Source organism: Pipistrellus kuhlii, unplaced genomic scaffold (assembly GCF_014108245.1).
Source record: "Pipistrellus kuhlii isolate mPipKuh1 unplaced genomic scaffold, mPipKuh1.p scaffold_m20_p_17, whole genome shotgun sequence".
In the NCBI taxonomy this organism is placed as follows: Eukaryota; Metazoa; Chordata; class Mammalia; order Chiroptera; family Vespertilionidae; genus Pipistrellus; species Pipistrellus kuhlii.
In genome coordinates this window covers 7,826,939-7,841,158 of record NW_023425482.1, presented here as the reverse complement: position 1 = coordinate 7,841,158, position 14,220 = coordinate 7,826,939, and the positions used below count along the sequence as shown (strand labels likewise).

At 44.8% G+C, this 14,220-nt stretch overlaps 1 protein-coding gene across 3 annotated transcripts in view; it reads right to left on the bottom strand.

Annotated features, from left to right (window-relative positions):
• Positions 1-10,169, bottom strand: part of ZDHHC7 (zinc finger DHHC-type palmitoyltransferase 7) — a 31,450-nt gene extending 21,281 nt beyond the window's left edge. Inside the window, exon 1 of one of the 3 annotated variants that reach the window (XM_036440649.2) lies at positions 9,650-10,169. The gene's annotated coding sequence lies outside the window, so the exon portion shown is untranslated. Of the gene's footprint in view, positions 1-4,239; positions 4,281-5,894; positions 5,919-9,649 lie in introns of those variants that run through there. The other 2 variants (XM_036440650.2, XM_045582635.1) reach the window with 2 other exon arrangements.
• Between the last annotated feature and the right edge of the window lie 4,051 nt (positions 10,170-14,220).

Here is a 14,220-nt window from a genome sequence, read left to right as displayed (position 1 = left end):
AATGAGCGTCCAAGTGTGCAGACTCAGGGAGGTGACAGCTGACAGAGAATGACTTCCCTTCCCTAGACTGGAGGGAGACGGGAGACTATGGACAAGACAGACCAAAGCTAAAGAGACTCACGCTCCATAACACTGTTTTCTGAGCAAAGAAGAGCTTCGAGCCTGGGGAAAGGAGGCTGGGGGAGGGCAGCCAAAAGAAGGGCTGAAACACAACACGGGGCGCAGACAGTGCTGATGACAGCCAGTTTCTAATAAGGTGATGAGAATGGCAAGCCCTTTTGTCCAAAAGCCTGACCCAGCACTGCAAAGGCTTACGGGGGACGGAGATTAACAAAGATGACAGAAACCAGGGTATCAGAGGCAAGACTTGGGCTAGAAAACCAGAGTGAGGATGACGGATGAGGCCTGAGAAACCAGGAGACAGAAGACCTCAAGGAACTGCAAGTCCTGGTGTGACCGAGAACCAGGTTTGGAGAAAGTAGCATGAGCGAGAGCCAGGGGAAACTGAGGCTGGGGGGCTGTTTGTTTGTTTTAAATATGATTTTAGTGATTTCAGAGAGGAAGGGAGAGGGAGAGAGCGACAGAAACATCAATAAGAGAGAATCACTGATCGGCTGCCTCCTGCATGCCCTTTAAGAACTCAGGGAAGGTTGCCCTGACTGGCTTGGCTCAGTGGATAGAGCATCGGCCTGCGGACTCAAAGGTCCCAGGTTCGATTCTGGTCAAGGGCATGTACCTTGGTTGCAGGCTCATCCCCAGTAGGGGGTGTGCAGGAGGCAGCTGCCGATGTTTCTCTCTCTCTCTCTCCCTCTCTCTCTCTCTCTCTCTCTCTCTCTCTCTCTCTCTCTTTTTCTCCCCCTTCCTCTCTGTAAAAATCAATAAACTATATATTTAAAACCAAAAAAACTCAGAGAAGGTGCCATTCAGATAACGATGATATCTCAAACTAGAGGCCCAATGCATAAAGCTGGGCCTGCGCCCTCTCACAATCCAGGAAATGCTGAGTAGGGTCCCTAGGCCTGGCTGGCGATCAGGGCCGATCGGGGCTTTCCTTAGCCTGCTGCCAGCAGCTGGCCCAGCCCCTCCTGCTGCCACTGCTGGCCATCTATGCAGTGCTGTCTCCCCATCCTCGCCACCAATCGCCCTTTGCCCTTTGCGGGCGACAGGCGTGGGATGCGATCGCTTGGCTGGCCTGGGCCTCCCTCTTTGGGGCAATCAATTGTGGGGCGATGGTAGAGTGATGGAGGGACTACCTGACCAATTGCATCACACCAGCCTTGGCTGGTTTGGTGCCAGTACATGTTACAGCGTGGTCGTCCAGATGGTTGTTCAGCTGTTCGGTTGATTTGCATTTTATGCTTTTATTATTATAGATACGGCCGTGCAAGCAGGTTGATAAACAGAAGGGGAGTGAAGGGAGGATGCCAAGCACTTATGTCCCAGGCATGTCACCAACCTGAAGGATAAGTGAACCAGGAAGGGGCCTGAGTTAGGGTGGGGTACACTAAAGAGAAAGCCAGAACCCTCACTGAATTTGGTACAATTACTGAGCATTCAAGGTATTTACTGTATTTATGTTCTTAAATGTTCTTTCCATACATTTATAATCATGAAAGATTTATGTGTGTGTGGTGGGGGGGTGTTTCTGCTTTGACCTTCCTACAGTGGCGTTGTGCTTTCAAACCCTACCAGTAATGTATACCACATGAACACACTATTTTCTTCTCAAATTACTGAAGCTAAAGAACAGAATATTAACCTCTAAGAAAAAACCCAACACAGTAATAAGCTCACCAAAGCCAAGTCTCATTATCCTTACTGTGAACAGTAAAAGTATATAATCTTCCTAGCAAGGTCTTTTACACTAAAGTACTTAATCATACAAAACATCACTCAGATACTACATATCAAAAAGATGCCAAGCTGGAAACACACCAGCAAAAGCCACGGGACTAGGAGAGGAAAGTCAATCTCGTGAATGGAGGGTGGGGGCAGGGAGTAGAGACCAGCCATTCTTCTATCACTTACGAGGACCTTCTCCTGTATAGATACCCAAATGTTGGGAGTGCCCATAAGGGGATTTCCACCTTTATGTATATGCTTTCCAAATGGTCTCACAGGATGTTAGCCGCGTGTAGTTAAAAAATATGTATATATAAAAAAAATGTATATCTGAGAAACTTCCAAACTAATAATGCATCGCTGAGTATATCCAGCTGACTCCTCAACAACGCCACTGTAGGAAGATCAAAGCAGAAACACCCCCCCCCCACACACACACACACCAAACTGTCATGACCCACCCGCCCACATTAATAAAGGGCACCACCATCTAGTGGCCAAGGTCAAACACAGGACTCACCTTTTATTTAACTCTTTAACTCTTTCCCCCACCTCCACATCTACCCAAAGCAAGTCCTGTGGATTCCACCTCTAAAACCCACCCAAGTCTGACCCTCTCTTCCACTTCCCCACCCAGCCAGATCAAGGCGCCTGAGCCCTCACCTGGACTCCTAATCAGTGCTGTTCTACACTCCCTGTCTCCCCTCACCCACCACCCATTTCCCCATCCAGCACCAGCGTACGTTTTTACTGAGGAATCAGATGGAGCCAATCCCTCACTTAAAACCATCCCATGCTTGCCTCCGCAGTGAGAACACACGCCAAAGCCCTCCCATGGCCTATAAAATCCTACCTATTCTGTAGCCTGCTGACCTCACCTCTTCCCTTCTCCCCTTGCTGGCTGCCCTGTTCCTTTGTCAGACACCTCAACAAAATATTCCTTGTAATATCCCCAGTCCATCCCTCGCTCACTACCTATGCCGAAAATATTTGTTGCATGAATGAGAGAATCAGGGAGCATGCTTGAGGAAGGCAAGAAAAAGTAGAAATGAAGCTCATGGGAACATAAAAGAAATATGAAAGAGGGTCAAAGTGGGAGATCCAGCATGGGGGAGGGGAGTCAGAAGGCCGGGGAGCCTTGGAGAAAGAGTAGGAGAGAAATGTGGAAGGATTAAGGGGAGAGGGGGGAAGGGGAAGAAGAGGGAAACCCACATCAGTAGGGGCTTTTATGGGGAAATATCAATTTGAGGTGCCTCGGCTGGAAAAGGCATCTCAAAGGCATGTTCACACAACAGGACAGGTTTCACTTTGTCCCTGTTCTAGAGCCACAGCCTGACTCAATGTCAAATGGAGCAGCAATTTTTCAAAATCCCAACATGGTAAGTAAACCCTCAAGAATTCTAAATCCAGAAATAAAAAGCGCCCCAGAGTTCTAAACTCTTTAAATGTCTTGTCTCAGGGAATAACTGAACCTGAGTGATGCTTATGAATCCCAACCTCCTTCTGTATTTTCTGAACTACGGCTTCCTTATTTAATATGAAGTGAGTTCTGAGAACACCAGATTCACCCAAATCCGAAGTACAATGAACATTTAGTTCTCAGTTGCAAGTTAATAACCATGTAACACATAGAAGGTGAAAGGAAAGGCCAATTACTGAATATCCATTGTATGTCAGGAGCTTTATACACATTATCACACTCCTGCCACTACCCTAAAAGCTGGACGATATTATTAGAATTTTAGGGGTGAGGAAATTGAGCCTCAGAGCTAAAGTAATATGCCCAAGTTCACAGCCAGAAAAGGGTGGAGTCAGAACTGTTTTGACTTCAAAGCCCATATTCTTCCATTAAAATACGCTTCCTCCCAGAGCACTCGGTTTTAGAAAATGCATTCTGTAATGGATAAATTGAGTTTGGAAAATAAGGAACTTTAAGAATTCAAAACATTTCAACAAAGAAATGATACTGTAAAGGCCTGTCTCAGGGGAAATGGGAAGCTTCTCTATTCTGCCTGCCGCTCCTTACTGAGCGTTGCAAATGAACTGCACCCTTTCCCAGAAAGAGCCAAACCACCAGCTTCACACAGGCTGGCGTCTCCTTCCATTTACTGATGACAGTCCTCACACAGCCAGTGTTATTAGGACCTCTTACCCTCTAGACACACACTCCTCCCCACGCTCTAATCCTTCTCTCCTCACCTTTGCCACCACCCAAGTTTGGGCACGCTCACCTCTGCCTGTACAGTGCAGAATCCTAACCTCAGGGGGTTTCCAGGTGCCAACCACCCTCTGGCTGCAGGAGTCCTCATCAAAATCACAGCCTGGCTTACAAAATCAGTCTGGTCCCAAACCAAGGGACCATGGCATTCAAGGCCCCACTGAATCTGCTGCCCCTACCTTTCCAGGCTGTCTTCACCGCTCTTCCACACAGGCTCATTCAGGCTGCCCTTGCCACATGCCCTTTCACAGTTCTGTGCTTTTGCTCCTGCTGTTTCCTCCAACAGAAGACTCTCACTCGCTTCTTAGCCAAATTATTCATTAATCTAACATTTACCAAGCACCCACTTCATGCAAGGCACTGTAAGATAACACAAGTGTTTTCAAAACTAAAAGGTGCTGTACCAATAAGGCATTCTCTTGGCCCCATAAGGAGTCTGGAGTTTATAAGACAACTAGTGGCCCAGTGCATGAAATTCGTGCACAGGGTGAGGATGAAGGGGTGTTCCTCAGTTCTGCCTGCACCCTCTCCAATCCAAGACCCCTCAAAGGATGTCTTACTGCCAGTTTATAGGGATCGGGCCTAAACTGGCAGTCAGACATCCCTCTCGCAATCTGGGACTGTTGGCTCCTAACCACTCACCTGCCTGATTGCCCCTAACCATTCTGCCTGCCGGCCTGCTTGTCCCCAAATACCACACCCCCCCAAGCCTGATCAACCCCTACTGCTCCCCATGCCAGTGTGCTCACCCCCAACTGTCCCCCCTACTGGCCTGCTCGTCCCCAACTGCTACCCCCCCAACCCCCCCGGCTGGCCTACTCACTCCCAACTGGCCCCCTTGCTGGTCTGCTTACACCCAACGGCCTCGCTCCCCTGCCCCAGCCTGATCACCCACAACTGCCATCCCATCCTGGCCTGATCACCCCACAACTGCCCTCCCCTCTTGGCCTCTAACTGCCTCTACCTCAGCCCTGCCACCATGGCTTTGTCCAGAAGAACATCTGGAAGGTCTCCTGGAGGGTCTCCCAGTTTGATTAGCATATTATCCTTTTATTAGTATAGATAGAGGCCTGGTGCACAGGTTGAGACTGGCTGGTTCGTCCTAAAGAGTGTCCTGGATCAGGGTGGAAGTCCCGTTGAGGTGTGTGGCCAACCTGGGTGAGGGGCTAATGGCTGTTTGCAGACTGGTCACCCTCCCTTTAGGGTGCAGGTCCCTGCTGGGGTGCCTGGCCAGCCTGGGTGAGGGGCTGATGGCTGTTTGCAGGCTGGCCACGGCCCCTGGTGACCCAAACTACCAGCCCCTCTTTTTTTTTTTCAGTGTTTCCTTGAGCATAGGCCAGGGCCGGCTGGAAGCAGGTATCTGGGATTTATTTATCTTCAGTAATTGAAACTCTGTAGCCTTGAGTGGAGGTCAGGGCCAGCCAGGGCAGGCTAGAAGCTTAGCTTCTTCCATCACTGGAGGCAACCCAAGCCTCCTGTTCACTCCAGCTCCATGGCTGCCGCCATCTTGATTGGGTTAATTTGCAAACTTGCTGACTGGCCGGTGGGTGTAGCGGAGGTATGGTCAGTTTGCATGCTTCTCTTTTATTAGATAGAATTAACAGGATTATGAAATGAAGCATAAGCAAGGCTAAGATTAGTAAGACAAGAACATGTTTGTAGAAAGAAGCAGTCAAGGAAAGAAAATCAAAGAGGCAAGTGAGTAAATGACCAAATGCTTATCCCATAACAAGCAGACCAAAGAACAGATACAAGTTGACATTGGGAAAGAGGGAATATCTCTTCTTCAGAGGCAAGGGGATACAAAAGACTGATGAATATTCAGGTATTTTACCTAGAAAGGATTCAAAGTTGAGAGAACTCTCCCAGTGGCCTTTGTCTTCTCCATGATCTAGAAGACAATCATTTGTCAATGGTTAAAATATATTTTCTTGGTGTACCGATTAATAGTGCGGATTTTTTTTTCAATATATGGAGTTACACATCTTTTGGTATATATGCGATTTGATATGTATGCTATTTTGTTGTATTGACAACAAGCTTCAAAACTTCATATATCAAATTTTCTGAAGGTGTTAACATCATAGATATTTTTACACTTAAAAATGTCAAATTTCGTGCCAAAAAAAGTACATTTGTGGGAAGTTTTAATTCATTGCTTTATGCTGATCCCTGGATTGACTCCTGGGATATACAGTGCCTCAAAACAAGAAAAGTTCTATTGGGACAGTATCCACAAATTACCTGAAAGATGGGGGAAATGTGTAGCTAGCAATGGACATTACTTTGAATAAAGCACTTTTGATGTTTCTCTTGAAATTATCGTGTTTTCTTTTATTATAAAAAATCCACATTAATTGATACACCTAGTATATATATTTGAAGAAGGGACCATGAGAGAAGGAAGGATGCTGTGCAGTAAAGAATTTAGCCTTGTCCAAAAGGAGGTTTGGCCTTTGTCCTCAGCTGACAATCTGATTTTCAGTGGGGGCTGGCCACACAAGAAAGACTAATATTTCAATTTAAGTTGAGGCTTTGGGTCATGCAGTATCAGGTGACCTAGAAACTGAGATCAAGCAAGTGAACGATCAATCACAGGTAGAACCCCAATAAAGACTCTGAACACCCAGGCCCAGGTGAGCTTCCCTGCTTGGCAATACCCTGTGCAGACTGTCTCACCTATTCCGACAGAAGCCCCACTTCTGATACTTCCCTGGACTTTGTCCTACAAGCCTCTTACCTTGGCTGATTTTAGAGTGTATCCTTTCCCTGTTATGAACCAGAATTGTGAGGGTAACAGCTTTCAGTGAGCTCTGTAGTCCTTCTTCCTAACAATCAAACATTGGGGTAGCTCTGGGAATCCCCAAACTTGCAGCTGATGCCAACAGTGAAGGTGGTCTTGTGTGGACTGTTCCTTCTAAACTTTGTAGCTCTCACCATTCGCCTAAACCCATGGTCGGCAAACTGCGGCTCGAGAGCCAAATGTGGCTCTTTGACCCCTTGAGTGTGGCTCTTCCACAAAATACCATGGCCTGGGGGAGTCTATTTTGAAGAAGTGGTGTTAGAAGAAATTTAAGTTTTAAAAATTTAGCTCTCAAAAGAAATTTCAATCGTTGTACTGTTGATATTTGGCTCTGTTGACTAATGGGTTTGCCGACCACTCAGGGGTCATACAGCTGAAGGGTCATACAGCAAGTTGTCTACATTGATCCTGGACACTGGCCTTGGAGAAATCGGGAGTAAAAACGAGTGTTTAGATTTTATGCTCTGCTTTAGTTCTTGAATTTTTTACAAAACAAGCCTGTGTTACTTTTATAATGAAACATCACTTTTAAGAAACATAGCCAAAAAGCTGCTTCAAAAACATTATTTTGTAGAGATGTTCAGCACAGACTGGAGCAGCGAAGTTCTGGAATCATCAGGAAAACTGCTTCTCAATGTATGTATCCCAAACATTAACTTTGTATGTGAACTTATTCCTAACCCCCATTTCATCAAATTAACAAAGATTATATTACTTGTATCACCAAAGAGTCCAAGAAACTGCAGTAACAGTTTCAATAAGAACGTGAAAGTATGTCCATACTTTTGACTAAATCAAGACTGTCCTTACATAGATTTCCGGCCATTCTATTCATGTGCCGCATCACAACATTTCAAGTCAACAACACACCACATATAGGTCGGTCGTCTCTCCTAAGATTATAAGGGAGCTGAAAAAGTCCTATTGCCTAGTGACATCATAGCACAACACATTTCTCACATGTTTGTGGTGATGCTTGTCTAAACAACACTACTGTACTGCCAGTCACATAAAAGTACTGTACATACAAACATGTACAGTACGTAATACGTGATAATAATAATAAACACTTATGTTACTGGTTTATGTATTTACTATACTATCCTTATTACAGCTGGAGTGTACCTTCTTACTTATAAAACAGTATGCCATGATACATGACAACAGCCTCATACATCTGGTTTACTGCGTCTCTTAATTGCATAATGTTCTCTTGTGTTTGCTTTAATCTTGTGTTGAACAGTAACAGGATATATAGGTTTGCAGCCTAGGAGCAACAGGCTATGCCATATAATTTAGGTGTGCAGTAGGCTATACCATCTAGGATTGTGTAAATACACGCTATGATGTTCACACGCAACATAATCCCTAATGATACATTTCTCAGAATGTATCTCTGTTGTTAAGTGGCACATGACTGTATCACTAGAAGAGAATTTCTGCTTTTATAGTGCACTAATTAGCATGGCTGTAAAGCTGCAATTCACTAATTGTAATCAGAGGCAGGCTATGAGTCACTGGCAATAGAACACATCTCTGTACATTTTTACCCACTTGGCCTTCCTATGAGGCATCTGCATAGAGTTCCAGTTGTTTTATGAATTCTTTAGGCAATTACCTTTTCAGGAGGTCTTGTTCTCCTTCATCTCTCAACTCAAAAGTCAACAGGAACCTACCAGTCTAACTCCAAAAAGTACACAATCCAAATAACTTCAATTTTCCAGAGTGTTCAAGAAATGCAATTTATCACTTGTGTTCCATTTCACTTTTTCTAATATCTCAATAGCCAGTCACTTTAACCAAGTTGTAACTTCCTAACAAACAAACTTAACAAGGTGACTTTTAAAAAGGTGACTTTAGATAAGTAAAAGTTGTAAGACAATATCAAAAATTAAATTCATCATCTGTGAGCTGAAGAGTTTGGGGGGAAAAATATTTTGAACTATATTTCCAGACTACCTTAGGTAATAAGAGTAAAACAGATAAATACATATGTATTAAGTACATACACTAAGCAGGATGCAAATGTAACCACGTAGCATCGGTTTGGAAAGCATTGCAAACAACCTGGTCAGCAAAAGCGACAAGGCAGGTGTATCAACAGTCCTTCCCGCACTCCAATTTAACTGCCATAATAAACTGGTGCTATAAACGAATAAAGTGTGTCCATCCAAGAGCAAAAAGAGACTTAGTTCCGGCAGCAATGACTTTTCAAGAAGAAGAGCCTTGGCCACACTAGAAGATGCAGACATTGTCTTGAAGCTGACCTGACTGTACCAGATGCCCTGTCCCGAATCCCCCCAAAGAACACTGATGGGGAAGGCAAGAAAATGAGAAAGATGCACAAAGAATTAAAAAAGTAAAAACTTAACAGGGAAGGAAGAACAAGAGCATTCAAGGAGCCACGCACCGTGTGGGAGAAAGCCCATTGTAATATATGCCTATAAACAATTCTTTACAGCTTACAGAAGGGTTTATAGCCATTCTCTCTTCTAGTCCTGACAACAACCCATTATTAGTGGAGAAAACAGTGGCTCGGTGAGCTTACTGTCACGCCAAGGTCAGGCACAAAGCTAGGGCTGCAATTTGGACCCTATCCCGAAAGATCAACTAACGAGCGACAAGGAGACACCTGGGGAAGTCAAGTGCACACGCACAGTGCCCCTTGGGGAATCCGGGGAGGCTGCGGATCTCAGCGGGCGGGATGGAGGAGAGGGATCAGGAGCAGGTAGTGGCCAGGACACCTGGGCGTGAGCAGCCGGCCCAGCCCAGCCCGCCGCACTCACCCGAGGCCCGGGCGGGGTCGCCCGGCGCTACGGCTCCTCCCGGCCAGCGGCGGCGGCGGCGGCGACTGCAGCGGCCAAGGCAGGGACGCATCATGCGGCCGCGCTCATGGCCGGGCCGGAGCGGGCCGCGTGGCTCGGAGCGGGCCGGTCCTGCTGGGCCGAAAGAAGGGAGGTGGCCGCGGAGCACACACTGGAGCCCAGAACTCTGCCTGGAGAGCACAGCAGTGCGACCCCCGGAAGTGAACCCGCGAGGTCAGCGGCGCCGCGCCTGCGCAGTTCAGGCTGCTCCCGGGGCTCCTGGCGGCGGAGAAGGGCTTGGGAGGCGCTCTCCGGGACTCGGTGGCCAGGGTCTCTCCGGAACAGAGGCTCTGAAGGAGTGGCAGTTCCTTGAGAAAGGCAGCTTCTAGTCGCAAGCTCCCTTCGCCAAAGTAAAGAATCTCCAAACTGAGATCCGGAAGGGAAAGGATGGGGTCTACGGGCTGCCGCGAGGTCCAAGCCACGCGTCGAGCTGTCATCCAAGGTCCAGAGTTCTTCCCGAGTGGTTGGAACCTGTGGTGACCTCTTAAGGAACTGTCAGCTGTAGGTGTGGCCTGTAGGCGTGCGGGAATGAGAGCTCAGAAAACGGGGATATGGAAACAGCAATGAAAAAGGTGGAGGCAGAAGCATATGAGGAAAAGTGGAAGCATAGCCCGGCTGGTGTGGCTCCTTGATTGAGAGCCCTCCCTTGCACCAAGAGATCTCTGGGTTGACTCCTGGTAAGGGCACACGCCTGGGTTGTGAACTTCATCCCCAGGAGGGGACATGCAGGAGCCAGCCAGAGGATCTTTCTCTCTCATGGATGTTTCTATCTCCCTCTCCCTTCCTCTCTGGAAAATCAATAAAATTATACTTTAAAAACAAATAAATAAAACATATAGTTCTCTGGTTTAAAAAGAAAAAGGGGCCAAAACCGGTTTGGCTCAGAGGATAGAGCATCAGCCTGTGAACTGGAAGGTTTCAGGTTTGATTCCCATCAAAGGCATGCACCTTGGTTGCAGGCACATACCCAGTGGGGGAGGTGCAGGAGGCAGCTGATCTATGTCTCTCATCAATGTTTCTAACTCTATCCTCCCTTCCTCTCTGTAAAAAAAAAAAAAAAAAAAAAAAAAAAAAAAAAAATTAAAAAATATATTTTTTTTTAAAAAAAAGAAAGAAAAGGGGAAAGCATACTGGGCTGGGGATTGGAGGCCTGGCACCTGTGGAGGCTCTGGTGTTCCCTTTCTGAGGGACCTGGATGTCAGAACATCCCAAGGATTCCTTCCAGATGATGTCCTAAATATTTTGAAGGTAGACATGTTTTTTATTTATTTGTGTTTTCTAAAATATTTGGGGCAATTGCTGCAGGTCTGGGAAGTAGATGCTTAGTGCTTGTTGTTAAACTGGTAAGTATTGAATAAATTGTATGAGAAAAGCAGTAATTATAGTTAAGGAATCTATGAGAATCTTACTGACTGCAAGCTACTTTCTCATTATTTACTGTCTTGCCCTCAGAAACTCATTCCAGCCAAACTTTAGGAATAAGGGGTACATTAAATTAATTATCAAAATTCCAGCTTTAAAAGTTGAATGTGTGTTAGTGGGTCTCATATGTCTGTATTTAGAGTGGTGCTATGTCTGTATTCAGAAGGGTGCTATTCAGTAACCCTTCACTGAGCCTCCTGTTGCCTGAGATAATTGTTTTCACAAAGGAAAAAGTGAGGTTGGCCCCTCCAGTCAGTGGTCAATTCTTTTCACATAGGCTGAAAGAAAGTATGGTTATCTCTGATGACACCAAGACTATACTTGAGATATACTTGCTGCGAGCAACATTAAAAGTATAGCTTTTTTAAAACACACACACACACACACACACACACAAAACAAGTGAGCCCAGCAAGTGTGCCTCACTGGTTGAGCATCATCGCATGCACAAGGAGGTCACCAGTTGGATTCATAGTCTGGGCACAAGCCTGGGGTTTCAGCTTACATCCCCAGTAGGGGTCATGCAAGAGGCAACTGGATGTCCCATGGATGTTTTATCTCTTCTTCTCCCTTCCTTTCTCTGAAATCAATAAAAACATACTTTTAAAAAGGTAAGATCATGACTTTTATACAAATACAAACACATGTAAAATATTTAATTTAACTCACTAATTAATGAGAAAGTATGTCAGATGATACAAATGGTTGAAAGACGAATCCAAAAGACAGACACATATATAGGCAGTTAGGAATGCTGAGATGAATTTGCTTAATAGATGCAAAACTGGCTTCTTTTACAGTGGGGGAGGGAGGTCAGTTGGATTTCTACTATACAAGATTCACTTATCTGTCATATCTGTGGGCAAGAATCACTTTTATTGCTATAAATTCTCTATAGCCTATAGACTTATAAAAGCTTAAAGGAAAAAAAACAAAAAAACCCTCATGGAACCAGATAACAAGAAGGGTGTGCCAGACAACTCCAATTGTTCATTGAAAACACCCAATACCCATTTCAAAGTCTTACATAAATAGTAAAGAGGGCGAAGGACTTGTATGCAGGCATATAAGTATAACCAATGGACGCAAGACACTGGCGGAGGGAGGGGGAGGGGAATGGGAAGTATGTGCCAGGGGAGGGAGGGTTAGGGAAAGCCGGGGGCAGGTCAATGGGGAAAAAAAGAAGACATGTACTATTATTTGTAATACTTTAAACAATAAAATACATTTTTTAAAAAGAGAGGGGATTCCTATTCCATAATTCTCCTGAGTCCCCACACTTGTCTGTATTTTTAATTACTAGGATAGCTTGTTTAATTTAACTTTAAAATTGCACCCTTGTTAAAGAAAATAATAGCACAATGAAATAATGCTTTAAAATATTTAACAAGGATGACAGCAGATGACAAAAACAATTCAACTTTTATCAAGGACTCCGATCTCTTTCTCAACAGAATTGACATGTCTTCTGCAAGTCATTTCCCCTCTCCAGTCTTCAGTTTTGTCTTTTTCCCTCCTTAATCTCTAAAGTATGAGATTAGTCTTGATTTCTAAGATTCTCCCAGTTTTAAAATTGTGTCTCAACCCAGAGGTGTTTTTTGGTTTTGCCTCTCTCTGATTTCACTGAAGTCCTGGGAGCAGAAAACCTAATAAATTAGAGGTCTTTGCAGGGAAAGGGGATATTCCAATCTCCGGGTTAGTTCTGGTTTCCCCTCAGGTGATAGTTTCCAGCTAACCAGTCATCCCAGGAAACAGCCCTTTTAAAAGTGAAGGCTCCAATCACATATGTGAAAGGAAGCTCAGCCACATTCAAAGTAACAGAAATGAATGCAAATTTAAAGTACAAGGAAATCCCAGTTTTCATCTATTAGATTGGCAAAATAAAAGTTTGGTAATACCTCATGTTGGCAAGGCAGACCAAATTGATGCAATTGTAAATTTGTTCAGCTCTTTGCAGAGCAAGATACCCTTTGACCCAGTGATTTCCCTCAGGAATTTATTCTACAGATAGACTTACCCTTGTGCACAAAGATGCTTGTATTTGAGCATTTATGGTAACATGGTCTTAGAAGCAAAAAAACTGGCATCACCCTATAAGCCAATCAATATATTAAATAAATTATGTTGTATGCATAAATGAAATATTGTGCTGTGCAATTATAAAGAGAATGAGGCATACTTTTATGTGTTCATATGAATGGTCTTCCAAGTGGTATATTAAGTCTATTGTGTAAAATTGTGTATTTCTGTAAAAAAAGAAGAGTGTGTGGGGGGGGTATACGTTTTTATGTAAATAGAATATTCCTGGAAAAAATGTACAAGAAACAAGTCTTTAATTTCTTTTTCTAAATCTTATATTTATTTTTAAATACATAAAATTATAATTAGGAGAAACCAAGATGGCGGCATAGGTAAACATTTAAATTCGCTGCCTTGCACAACCACTTCAAAACTACAACTAAAAGACAAAATAGGTATCATCCAGAACCATGGGAAGGCTGGCTGAGTGGGAATTCTACAACTAGAAGGAAGGGAAAAGCACAGTGAGACTCGGAGGAGGAATGGAGGTGTAGAAGTGAAGTGCAGAGGTACTGTGGTGCATGCTCTCTTGGAAAGGGCTGGCAATAGAACACACTATTGTCTTTCAATTGGGAGGGAATCACAAACTCCTGACTGCTCTGAACTCCAGTTCTGGTGGGACTCTGGGGCCCCAGACTCATACCAGGAGAAACTGGAATGTCTGGCATTGGGCGGAACTCAAGGCAGCTTTCTTTCAGAGGTGCTTTCAGTGATCATTGTTCCTGCACAGTGCCAGGGACACAGAGACATAGGACCTCTTCCAGGCAGAACTGATGGTCAGCCATTGCTGTTTGCTCCACCCTGGTGATTCCCTGAGACCCTGCCCCACCCAATTTGTGCGCAGAGGCTTTTGCATATGAATAGCCTAGCAGCTGTGTTAAAGAGCCCCAGAGCCTCCAAAAGAAGACCCAAGGCTTGACAGCAGCTTCTAATGCTTCACAGCTGGGCCTCATCTGGGCTCCTCCAAAACCCCCCCAAAAAAGAGGAATCTG